This window comes from Camellia sinensis, chromosome 11 (genome assembly GCF_055761805.1).
Source record: "Camellia sinensis isolate YWXY chromosome 11, ASM5576180v1, whole genome shotgun sequence".
Classification (NCBI taxonomy): domain Eukaryota; kingdom Viridiplantae; phylum Streptophyta; class Magnoliopsida; order Ericales; family Theaceae; genus Camellia; species Camellia sinensis.
The window spans coordinates 175,761,658-175,775,624 of NC_138971.1; the positions used below are offsets into that span (position 1 = coordinate 175,761,658).

General features: G+C 35.1%; 1 pseudogene across 1 annotated transcript; it reads right to left on the minus strand.

Annotated features, from left to right (window-relative positions):
- Nucleotides 1-1,663: 1,663 nt before the first annotated feature.
- Nucleotides 1,664-13,748, minus strand: LOC114310198 (calcineurin B-like protein 7; annotated as a pseudogene). The gene is made up of 8 exons (XR_014344660.1): nt 10,825-13,748; nt 10,600-10,682; nt 10,315-10,392; nt 10,142-10,250; nt 10,005-10,057; nt 5,419-5,497; nt 5,225-5,337; nt 1,664-1,751 (listed from the first exon to the last, which is right to left on the minus strand). The product of XR_014344660.1 is annotated as a calcineurin B-like protein 7 (transcript).
- Between the last annotated feature and the right edge of the window lie 219 nt (nt 13,749-13,967).

A 13,967-nucleotide genomic window follows, 5' to 3' on the forward strand; every position in this document is an offset into this window, starting at 1 on the left:
GGGGAATGATAGGAATTGTTCTGTTAGGTAGTTGTGGGGCAGTTATTCTATTACAGGATCTGTTATGGGAAAAAGGGGATTATAAGAGGGGAGGGAGTTACAATAGAAAGAGGTGGTTATATCTCTTTTGTTCTTTTTTTCTTTTTCTTTCTGGTTGTAAACTCCATAGAAGAGTTTTTCCTTTCGTTTGATGAGAATTGAATAACAAAAGTTGAGTTTTTCTTTCCTAATTTCTAAGATTATTTGCTAGAAGTTTATTACACACACACACACACTCTCTCTCTCTTGTTTCAAGCAGATTCTAGTGTAATAATCATCACCAAAACCTTCATTCAATGGCAAACTATTATCACACACAATTCATCTAAAAAAACCCTAACTTGATAAACCCTAGTCTTTGCAAACATGCATTCATTATCAACAATGAGTAGAGTCGATGTTTTCATATCACCTCGGAGTTTTCATCCTCATTCCTCCATTATTCGCCGTAGTTATTCACATTCCATCTCATTCCCCTTTCGTACCCATTCAAATCGCTTGAATTTCACTCGAATCATTAGAAAAAACCCACCTCTCATTCATTGATCCTATGCGATTTTTCAAGAATTGGATTCCAAGTCTTCTTCTCAATCTGATAATTCTAGTAGTACTGACAATGAAAACGATTTTGTCACTAGGGTTTTGAAAGAAAACCCTAGTCAAGTAGAACCCAAGTTCTTGATTGGCAATAAAATGAATACACTAAAAGAGAAAGAGGATTTGGAGAAGAAAAGTTCGGATGCTGGAATTGCTGAGATTTTGAAGAAGTTGAGATTGATAGTGGGAAAGGAGAGGAAGAGGGAAGAGGGTGGAGTTGAGAGTGGAGTGAAGTTTGAGGATGTGTATTTGAAGGATATTTTGAGGAAGCATAGGCTAATTTGTCTGAAGAAGAGGAATTTGATAGGGATTTTGAGAGTTTGCCGAAGTTGAACTAGGAAGATTTTCAAAAGTACATGAAGAGTGATAAGGTTAAGTTGTTGACTCTGAAGGAGGACACTGGTGTGCCTAATGGTTTTAGGGATTTCATTGTGGAATTGAAAGAAATTTCAGGTGACAAGATTTTGCAGAGAACCAAATGGTGAATATCATGCAGTTGTCTGATTTATTTTTGTAATTTTTTTTAATATTCATAGTGCATTTTTTTTATGTAGTTCTTTGATGTTTTTGAATATCTTCGTAGGGTGATGAAGCTGGATGAGAGCCAAGCACAAGCTATTTTAGGGAAGTACACAGGGTCGTGAAAAGAAATAGAGAAGCAAACTATGGTATTCATTTATGTTCTTTGTTTTGCTTGTCCTAGTTTCCTTAGAAAACATGTGCAATGTCCTATTAGGAGGATGTTTACACAGAATGGGTTGCAATATAGGAAAACTAAGATCGTAGATGAATACATGTACAAGAATCTAGGTATGGCATTGATTATGGACAGAATTAGGGTAAGTTGTGTAAGAAGGTTTTGTGATATACAACAGTGACCTATGAGTGCACAAGTAAAGGAGTTATTTTACCAAGTTGAAGGCTTTGAAGACACAAGAGGAAAAGCCAAACAGGGCGTATAGATGCGACATTACCACATTGTTAACTATTGGCAATTGATGTTTACACATTTCATTTTCATAGTAATTCAAGACTGTTCTTTTAAAAGGAAGTTGTTTGTATCATCTTCATTGTCTGGCCTCATCTCAAAACTTGGGAATGTAGTCGTTATGTCCCTGCACGAGTGAAACACTACCTTATATTAATATCAATTCATGAAGATCATGTGACGCCCCAAAATTTAAGGACATCATATTAAGATTTAGAACTTAAAATCAATATTGCCACCAATATGATCAACATCCATTAATTAACAACCCATAAATTTAAAGTTCTTAAATTACAACTTAGTCTTAGTACATAAAATAACACAACTATAAAAAAAAGAAAACTAGAACATTTAGAAAATAGTTCATGGAACTTGGGCACTCTTCAAGCTAACCAAGGTTGAATGTCGCCTTGCAAGGCCTCGGTGTTCCCTTCGGTTTCTTCAGTACCTGGCATAAAATGCCAGGGTAACGAGAATGTCAATGAGTGACGAGCTCAATAAGATACTACAACCCGAAAATACCCACCCCGATAATAATACTCACAATTAATGAATAATGTGTAGTAACAGAATAGCAAGTAGTATTTAATAAGCATAACAGGAATGCTATCAGTTGAAATAATAACAATAGATAATAATAAATGAATAAATAAATAAAATGGCAAACGAAGCAGTATTTCATCATAAGGAAAAATACCCACCTTTCTTTTTAAATTCTCATAGATTTAATTTATCAGATAAATTTAAGTAACTCCCCGCGGAGCACTATTTTCACTCAACCGCTAAGCAATGGCCAGGGGCAATTCTGACTCCCCCTTGGTCAAATATTCAAATGTTACTTTTTGTAACTACCAATGATGCCCACGCACTAGGGTTACGTACCCGAGTCGTAACATCATGGTCTGTCCCAAGAGAACGGTCTATGTTGTGACACCCGCACCACCAACCTTATATTGCCTACACCGATAAGAGCCAAAATACCTTCCTATGCCATGTTAGGGTTCGCAACTCACTTGCGCACGATTCTAAACAGGGCTCACCCCATCACTTTTAAATTTTAATGTATCATTGGTTCAATTTCGTGTTTAAGATTTGTCGAATTCACAATAATTTAAATTTTAGTCACCAATAATGGTATGCCAACTCATTAAAATTCCCAACATAAAATATTACATAGGTCACACAATAATAAATAAATGCACAAAATTTAAATAAACAATTAATTTAAACCATGGTATGAAATAATAATTTGAATATAAAAATAAATAAATCATAATCACATACATGCATGAATTTTAAATTTACAAGATTAAACTAGTACAATATTAAATAAATCACAATACACCTATACATGGATTACTAATTTACAATATTTAATGAATTAGACCAGCACAATAATTAATTTTTATCCAAATAAATAATTGGAGTAATGATCTTAAGCTTGTCCAGAAATTTTTAGGTTACACCTTAACTAAAAAAAGTTATAAATAAATTATTTATACAATTCTAAAATTAGTGAAAATGTACAGAATATTCAATAAATATGTTTAGGTCATATTTCAGAAAGAATTTCCCAAAAATAAGTTATAAATAATTCTGTAAAATTCTTAGAAATTTTTATGACATAGATTTATCACATTTTCTTAAATTAATTCCATACTTAAATTCATAAATTAATTCCATAATCTAAAAATTTATTATGAAACTAGACTTCTCAAATTTCATCTTTTAGTCAGAAATTACCAGATTTGGCTTAATATAGAATTTGTAATAAATTTTCAAACATATTGTAAAATCTGTCTTACAGTTTTGGATTTAACTAAAAATTTGTATAAATTCGTACAAAGCTCAATAATTGTTTCAAAAATTCATGGATAAACGAGACATCATTCTCAACAACTTTGTAGAAGAAATAATCTTCAAATTTTGAGTATAAAAGTTTCTAAAAATTCGTACAAATGTTTCTAGCAGATTTAATAAAATCTTCAATAACCTTTTTAATGGCATAAACTAACCATGCAAGTCCAAATGCCACAATATTATCATGATTTTAAGACTACCAATATCTTCAAATATTTGATATACAAATCATAAATTTACATACAACTATAAATAAAATTCTATTTACAAGTTTAGTCATTTTATCATATGAATATCATATGAATATAATCTGAAAATTTCAATATTTTTATTTTTTATTTTTTAAGTGAGAGGGTTAAGAGGGTTTTCTTACTTGGACATGCAAGGCTTCATTATTCATGGAGGGAAAATTTTCATGCATTCAAGAGGTCTTTCAGTGTGTGACCATAGGGCAATGAGAATATATAAAGAGAAGATAACAAGAGATAATGCAAAGCAAGTTAAATCTAAAACATGCAAGATAGGCCCTTCTCCTGTTGAGTTCATTCATACTTCCATCATGCATTATCAAGTATATTAGATTGTTTTGCATGCATTTTTAAAAAAAAAATATAAATAAATAAAAAAGTGGAGTATTCCTAAGTATCCTATCTCAATGAAGTTAAATTTTTTTTTCAAGTGTTGAGACCCCTTTCTCCTTCCTTCTCCCTTCTCTCCCTCTTTCTCTCCACTCTTTCTTTTCTTTCTCAGCCGTGTGCATGCATTATGGTTGATGGTGAGGTCCCTTATGTAGGGAATATGGGAGCAACTTTTTGTTTTATTTAATTATTTCCTTTCTTTAGCAAAAATAATTTCTATTTGCTTGGAATTGCCATCCTATGCCATGCTTGCTTCTCTAGGGACGTTGAATGTGAAATTGGGAAAACAAGCATGCCTTGCATGCAACAGAGCAGCCTAGGGAAAAGAAGGCGCAGTCAGCCACTTTTCTTGCAAATTGACATTCTTTTTTTTTTTTTTGAATTGAATTGAATTGAAATTGATGCCAATACAATATTAGTATATAAATAACCGTTTTTTTTTTTAGCTGGATGGTTTTCTTCCTACTAAACTCTAACTAGCTTATTCACTATTAATTTAATCCATTTAGTTTTCACAACTGCATTAGCTACATAATTTTTTTTTTTATCATAGGAAGATAAATAATTTTATTCAAAGGAATTTAACATTGGTATTAATCATGATGCTATTAACACTATAATTTGATAATTTAATAATCACTATTAATTGACTTAATATTATTATTAACAAACTAATTAGTTGTCCAAAAATTCAGATTCTTACAGATCAACTATACCATATGAGATAGAAAGGATATGAATTTTCAAACTAGCAAAATTTTGTCTCATCTCTTTTCTTTTTCGTTTTTTAAATTTCTTATTGGACAAAATTTTTCACATTAAATGGTCTATTTCTTCTTCACTGGAGTGATCAAATTTTTTCAACTCATTGGTCGTACTATTGCTTCCAACACTTGAACATGTATCTAGCTATATTCTTAAGAAATTTTTCATTTTTTGTTTTCAGAAACAAATGTGGATTGTTTTCAGAAAATTTTCCCTTTCGAAAACAATTTGTTAAACAATTTTTTTTTTTGCATTTTTCAAAAAATGAAAACATAACCAAATGTATGAGACCTTGTTGACTAACAAGGAGAAAAATATGATGGGATAAAAAGATTACTTCAAATATGGAATTGTCATGTTCTTCAGTAAAGATGGATTCCGAGCAACGAAGTCCTTCCACTCTTCCGTATCAATCTTGCCATCCCCTTTCAAATCTGCTTCCTCAAATGTCTTTAAGCATAAACTCTTTAAGTTAAGCTCAAAACTTGGCATGACCATGCTAATTATGTTGTAACCATAAGCAATCCCTACCTTATTGATAATAGTTTCAACATTGTCGTCAGAGGATCAAATCAGACTCCTCTAGTAGAGCCAAGATCATCTCATTGACCTTTCTCCAAAATAGTTCAAGATGTTCAATCAAATGGTGTACTACAAGAATTTTCACTATTGGCGATTAAATTTTTAGTCACCAAAAGTCACTATTTAGTCACCGAAGACTTTTAGCGACAAAAATTTTTGGTTGCAGAATTAGTTGGGGAAGAATTGTCGGGAAAGATCATGGGCGACTAAACTTATTTTAGTCGCCAAATGTACTACATTGCCGACTAAGTTTTTAGTTGCCAAAAGATTTGAAATAAAATTAAATATCGTACTTTCGGCAACTAATTTTTTTGTTGCTAAAAGTTCAGTTATTTTTAAACAAAATTAAATATCATATTTTTGGCGACTAATTTTTTTGTCGCTAAAAGTTCAGTTATTTTTAACGACTAACAATTTAGTCGCGGAATAGAGTTTTAGCTACTAAATATATTAGTAGCCTAAAGTAAATAACAATGTTTTGGCTACTAAGATTTTAGTCGCCTAAAGTCAACAAATTTTTTTCTTACTAAAGGTTTAGTTGCCTAAAATCTTATGTTTTTAGCTACTAAGATTTTAGTTGGCAAACATTGTGTTTTGGCTACTAAACATTTGGTTGCCTAAAGTCTCACATTTTTTTGCTACTAAAGTTTTAGTCGCCAAAAGTTTTCTTAATTTCTTCAGCTTATTTTTTTAGCTACGACATATTTTAGTCGCCATATGTTTGATTGTCTTTTTTGGCTACTAAACTTTTAGTAACAAATGTTTGATTGTTTTTTTTGGCTACTAAACTTTTAGTAGCCAAAACTATTTTCTGAATTTTTTTTTTAGCTACTAACAATTTAGTCGCCAAAGACATCGCAAAATTATAATTTATTCACAACCTGTCTATATTCCATGCAACCTGTAATACGTATATAAACAAAACAATACATATACTATCCATAATTTCACAACGCAAAATTATCAATCATGCCACAGTCCATATTACTTCCAACCATCCAAAAATAAATAACTTTATATATTCCATACAAACCAACTATTGTTCAAACTAAAATTATATTTCCATACAAGAATCCAACCCCCCATATGCAAAAAATATATTTACTACCATGCGATATGGCCATTTGGCGTGGTACAACTTACTATCGTAACCTGTACCATGACAAAATGTGATCTATGTGTCACACCAGCAACTATCAGTTGGATTACAAAAGTTATATGTATCAGTAATGCTAATATTCACAAAAGCAAAGGAATACATAGTTAGCAGGATTATACAAAAGTGTCAAGTGTCCTCCATAAACAAAAATGTAGACTATCCACAAGTCCACGCCAAAAGCCATCTACAAAAAATAAAAAAAAAACAATTGCACCCATTACAAAATACCAATTCATTCAGACATAGGAAAAAGGTTGTATAACATGCATTTAAGGTAGAACAATCTATAAAAACCTTTTTTTCGAAATACAATTATATGTACATATCATGAAAGATTTATTCCACAATTGATTTCAATTTACAAATAATACAATTTCTAGGAGCATACCTCTTCATAAATAAATTTTTATGACTAGAATGTTTTGGTGGTAAATTTATTTTAACTCTTCTTCATTCTCATTTTCCTAGTCAAAGTAAAATGATTGAGCAATCTACGGGGTTATCTTTGTAACCATATCATGCTTTCTTAATATGTTTACCACCCAAATGACCACCATGTATGATGAAACAATGGCATCATTTACAATGAAAATGTTGAAAATTTATTGGATGTCAAACTCTCCCTTTTTCGAATAAGTTTAAGTCGTTTTCGGCTCTAACTCCCAAACTACGTGTGCTAATGACATTCTGTTTGTTATCACAAGTCCTATATGTCATGGGGAAGCTGGCCATGACATCCCTACGGTGGTTTCGGGCTGTTTCGATTTTACACTCCCTTAACGCTCTTTTTTGGTTAAGCTTAAGGCATTTTTGGCTCTAACTCCCGATCTACACGTACTAATTATATTCCGTTTATTGTCACAGGTCCTATTTGTCGCAGGAAGGTGGCTGTGACATCCGTACGGTGGTTTGGGGGTTGATTCGCATTTTTGCCTGCTTAATGCCCTTTTTCAGTTAAGTTTAATGCATTTTCGGCTCTAACTCCGAAACTACGTGTGCTAATTACATTCCGTTTGTTGTCACAGGTCCTATTTGCCACGAGGAAGGTGGCTGTGACATTTGTACGCTGGTTCAGAAGCTGTTTCGCATTTTCGCCCCCTTAACGCCCCTTTTCGATTAAGTTTAAGGCGTTTTTGGCTCTAACTCTCAACCTACACGTGCTAATTACATTCCGTCTGTTGTCACAGGTCCTATTTGCTACAGGGAAGGTGGCTATGACATCTGTAAGCTGGTTCGGAAGCTGTTTCGCATTTTCGCCCCTTTGACGCCCTTTTTTCGATTAAGTTTAAGGCATTTTTGGCTCTAACTCTCAACCTACACTTGCTAATTACATTCCGTCTATTGTCATAGATCTTATTTGTGACCGGGAAGGTGGTCGTGACATCTGTACGGTCGTTCAGGGGTTGATTCACATTTTCACCCCCCCTAATGCCTTTTTTCGGTTAAGTTTAATGCATTTTTGGCTCTAACTCCCAAACTACGTGTGCTAATTACATTCCGTCTGTTGTCACAGGTCCTATTTGCGATGGGGAAGGTGGCTGTGACATCCGTACGGTTGTTCGGGGGCTGATTCGCATTTTTGCCCCCTTAACACCCTTTTTTGGTTAAGTTTAATGCATTTTCGGCTCTAACTCCCAAACTATGTGTGCTAATTACATTCAATCTGTTGTCACATGTCCTATTTGTGACAGGGAAAGTGGGCGTGACATTCGTATAGTGGTTCGGGGGCTATTTCGCATTTTCGCCTCCTTAACGCCCTTTTTTCAGTTAAGTTTAAGGCGTTTTTGGCTTTAACTTCCAACCTAGGCGTGCTAATTTCATGCCATTTGTTGCCACAGGTCCTATTTGTCACGAGGATGCTGCTCGTAACATCCATGTAGTGGTTCGGGGGCTATTTTGCATTTTCACCCTTCGAACGTCCTTTTTTGACTAAGTTTAAGGCGTTTTCAGCTCTAACTCCCAGCCTAGGTGTGCTAATTACATGCCTTCTGTTGTCACAGGTGCTATTTGGCATGAGGAAGCTGCCTGTGACATCCATATAGTGGTTCGGGGGCTGTTTTGCATTTTCGCCCCCCAAACACCGTTTTCCAACTTAGTTTAAGGCATTTTTTACTCAAACTCCATGAATATATTCAGTATTTAGCAAGAGAGTTCAAGCCTCTACATCAAAAAAAATACAAAACAAAAAAAAAATACAAAACAAAAAACCCCTAAATCTAGAACAAAAATCACAACCAATTTACTCGTTTCCTAGAAATGAAACTCTTGCAGTATCAAAAGACAAAGCAAAACAAAAAAAAACCCTAGAGCTATAGTGAAATGGGGAAATAGAGGAAGAGAGAGAGGGAGAGAGAGAGAAATACCTAAATCAAAATCAATGGGCTTGAGACGGTGAGCAACAGTGAGTGACGGTGGCGATGAGACAATGTACCGATGGAGAGGGCTTGAGACGGTGGGCAACGGTGAGTGACGGTGGCGATGAGACAATGTACCGATGGAGAGTGATAGGCAGTTCGACCGAAGTGAGAGCAAACAATGTGTTGATTGGTTTTTCCTTTGGTGTATGTATCGATACATACAGAGAAATAAAAAAAAAATTAAATTAAACATAAACCAAAATCAGGCGGCAAAATTGTGTTCCCACCAAAAAAATTTAGTTTTATTGCTGAAATCATTTTGATCACTGAAAATAACCTTTGCCGACCATACTTTTTTGTAGCTAAAAATAAAAGTAAAACAATGTTAATTATTTGGCGACTAAATTATTTTAGTAGTCAAAAATTATTATTCCACGACTAAAACATTTTGGGTCACTGAAAATAAATATTTACCTACTAAATTTTAGTGGCCAAAGATTAATATTAAATATTATGCGTGATGTTTGCTGACTAAATTTGTTTTAGTAGGCAAAAAGTAGAATACAATGACTAAATAAATCTTTGTAGCAAAAAATCAAAACTAACGCCGACTAATATGTCTTTTAGTCGCATATTGGGTATTTTTTAGCGACTAAGTGGTTTTTTTGTCTCCTATTGAGTAACTTTTTAACGACTAATTGTATTTTAGTCGCCTATTGGGCACTTTTTAGCAACTAACTAATTTTTAGTCGCCTATTGGGTCACTTTTTAGTTACTAATTGTATTTTTAGTCGCCAATAAGTAATATACGGCTACTAAAAATTTTTAGTAGCTAAAATATGAACCATTGCCAACCAACACAAATTTTAGTCACCAAAGGGCTGACTTTTGGTGACTAAATTCATTTTAGTCGCCAAATTTGGTCGCCAAAAGTGCGAATTGTTGTAGTGGTAAAAGAGGTTGAAAAGTGTGAATAAAAAAGAGGTCTCAAACAATGTGTACCCGAGTTTCATTTTTACCTCCTCATTCTCGATGAAGCTTGTCTCCCATATATCATATAGTTGAAATGCAACTGTGACATCATGTCGAAGCTTTAATAAAAATGTTTTGCGTATGTCACATGCACAAACATAGATAAAATGAGAAATTTCCATACAAGCAGCTTTTTCTGCGCAAGGTGCATCTGGGGGGAAGATGCTCAAAGATCGCACAAACTCACCAAATTCTATCACCCCATTGTTTTTGGTGTCGAACAAATTGAAGATCTATCAACATGGTAGAAAACAAAGTTTTGATATTCCAAAATGAAAAGAAAAAAAAAAGAAAGACTAAGAATTGGATGCTTATCCTATCTGCAAAAAGAGACTGCTTCTTGCTATTTCTGAATAATACTAGCTGAAACTCTTCCTGCAAACTCCAAAAGAAAATGTGAAGGTCTAGATTTGAGAAATGATTTGAGTTTATATATCGGTTTAGGATAACAATGTAATGAACTTGTTCATCAAGATCAACCTGATATCAACATGATAACTCATATTGTTCATCACCATGATAAGTTAATTTAATAGTTGAGATTTCTTTATTTATTTTGGTACATAGTTGAGATGAATTTACCTTGCTGATAAAACCGTCATCAATGACAGAACTGCCTAATTTATTGAACAGCTCATACAAAGCTTTGATATCTGTGACACTAACTGTGAGAACACACACACACATATAAAAATAAAATAAAATAAGGAATAGTGGCAAGAAAATGTCTTGAATAATCTTACTTGAGACAGAAAAACAGAATCACAAAGTTGAAGTCGAAAAAATAATGAAGAAAATGTATCTTACAATGTGTCTGAGCTGCACGCTTTGCTGGATTTTCACATCCGCGCTGTTGCTTCATACAAACACAGCCCATCAAGAGGGATTACTATGTTTTTGCAGTCTGGCTTGATATTTATACAGATCGAAGGTAGTGGTATCTAAGTGGAAAATTTAGCAATAATCACATATGAGAATGCTATTGGACTTGTGTCCTTTTCATACACTACGTGCCAAAATGATGACTTCTTTGAGACCATTACTCTTTATGATACTTGATTACAAATGTAACCTTAACATACAAAACTATATCATAAAATCTTTCAGTCTTTTTCCAATTTTTTGATGTAGATATGAAAATTTTGCACATGGACTTAATCCTTCCCTAACATAGCATGTTGCATACATGGTATAGATTGTTTTCCCTATTGTCTGGCCCTAGTTAGTTGAGAGAAATATTTGGCTGAAGGAATGATGCCAAGACATTGGATGGTTCATGATCGAACATGAAGAACAATAATAAAGGTTGATTTATTGGGCAGATAGAACAGATTCTTTCTCAAATGGCCCTGTGGTATGCATTTAATCAGTACAAACTTACCCATTTTGGGATTGTGCTGAGTAGATCCTTGTAGAATGGATTTTAAAATCCCAAGCCTAGCTGTTCTTGTTCTGAGTTTATTATGTTCAGAGAACTTATTTCAAATATTATTCCAAAAAGTGCAGATAATTTATTTAGGACATCGCTTAATCCTCTCTTTTAAGCTTTTCCATAAGAAGTGCTTATGCAGTGGCAGCAATTCTCGCCTAATTGTATTGGCGGGATGGAAGGTCTCTTAGAATTATTTATAAGCCGTCATGGTATGAAATAAGCTCTTCCTAATCATTCCTTGAACAAAGTGCTTATATTTTAGTACAAGAAATATATTATCATGAAAGGACATTATTTATTTAAAGAGTCCCCTTCTATGAGAATATCAGTAAAGCCCAGTTCCCTCGCCAAATCAATTGCCTTAGCTGCTGCAAATGCTTCCACACAATCGGCATCCACCCAGAATGGAAGCAATATAATTGCGGATAACCACACCAACGCCAGCTGTCTACAACTCTTGGAACCTCGCCCCATCAAAATTAATCTTGAGCCACCCTTCCTCCGGTACATACCACCGAATGTCACTCACCCTCCGCAATGGACCTTGAATTCTTTGCTGCACTTGAGCAAAATCATCAACCAAACTACACACCATGATCACCGTTGCCTCAGCCATAGTATGGTTGTCACAGAAGATCACTTGATTATGCCTCGTCCAAATGCCCCAGCAAAAGGCAATAAACAAGCCCAGACTGGAATCATTCCCATGAGTCATTACCTGCCAAAACCACTCCTTGAAATCCTGATTATGGGCCCACTGCACCAGATTTCACAATGGACTTAGATCCTACTTCACAATTCCAAAGACAGTGCATCAATGTTTCCCTATTCACACCACAACCGGAGCATGAATCATCAATCAGAATTCTACGACTCCGCAACAGAGACTTCACCGGCAATATATTATTACACGCTTTCCAGGCAAACACTTTGATTTTATTTGGAAGCTTAAGTTGCCAAACTTTCTTCCACAACTGATCCCAGCAAGGTCTACCCACCGAAGACTCCGTCAATTGGGCTGATTGATCAATATTTTGGCATAAGTGATAGGCCGATCGAACAGAAAAGACTCCATGCTTCGTAAAATGCCATATCAGATTATCCAAAGGAAAATCATGGCTTGACAGAATACTCCGAATGACCTAAGCATCCATTGCTAGAAAATTGTGCCGAATAAGCTCCTCATCCCAACATCTTTTATCCTGATCTATAAGACAATTCACCTTAGAATCACTTGGTAAATTCAGCGGCGGTGCAATTATTTGAAACGAATTGGGCCTTGGTAACCATTTATCTTCGACAATTCGAATACTCTCACCACACCAAACCCTCCAACGAACACCCACAGTCAAGAGAGACTGTGCATGAATAATGCTACGCCACGTGTGGGAAGGATTTGTGCCAATTTCTGCTGCCAAAAAGGAAGTATGTGGAAAATACTTGGCCTTCAAAATACGACCCAGGGGGTGTCAGGGTGCTTGAGAAGTCTCCATCATTGCTTAGCTAGCATTGCAACATTGAAATCCTTCAAACACCTGAAGCCCATGCCTTCCACCCGCTTTTGCGAGCACAAGAAATTCCATTTTCCCAATGAATCTTTCTCTTATCCTCCCTTTGCCCCCACCAATATTTGCTAACAAATGGCATCAATCTCGGAACACAAGCTAACCGGCAATAGAAAACAACTCATAACATACGTAGGAATTGATTGTGCCATTGCCTTGATTAGGATTTCCCTTCCAGCCGCAGATAAAGTTTTTTCTTTCCAGCCGTTCTCTCACTTCCGAATTCAATCCTTAAGGTAATCAAACACTTCTTTTTTCGATCGACCCACAAGATATGGCATGCTCAAATACTTACCTAAATGCACCATAACTCCCACGCCAAATACTCCACGAATATTCTCCCGTAAAGACTCATCCACATTTTTACTAAAACATATTGCCAACTTTGTCAGATTGATTTTTTGGCCCAAAGCCTGCTCATATTTCTGCAAGATATCCACCACCACTTGAGCTACCCACATAGAGGCCGTTCCAAACAGTAAGCTGTCGTCGGCAAAGAACAGGTGAGAAACCGTCGGGCTACCTCTACAAACCGTAACACTGGACAAATTGCGTTCTTCCTCAGCTTTATGGATCAAAGATGAGAGCCCACCGTACACAATAAAAAAAGATACGGTGATAACGGGTCACCCTGACGAAGCCCTCTCCTCTCGAAAGGCAAAAGGTTCTGGTCAGTTTCCAATTGATAAGAACTGAAAATGACACCGTGGACACGCAATGCATAATAAGCCATATAAAATCATTACGGGAACCCATGCGACGCATCACACCACTCCACGCAAAAAATCCACTCCATACAATCGTGCATTTTGCTCATGTCTAATTTAGCACAAAATGTCCTTTCTCCTGGCGTTTTTTTGTTTTCCATAAAATGGAATAGCTCATACGCAGTCAAGACATTGTCGCTAATTAGCCTCCCAGAAATAAATGCACTCTGGTTAAGCGACACCACT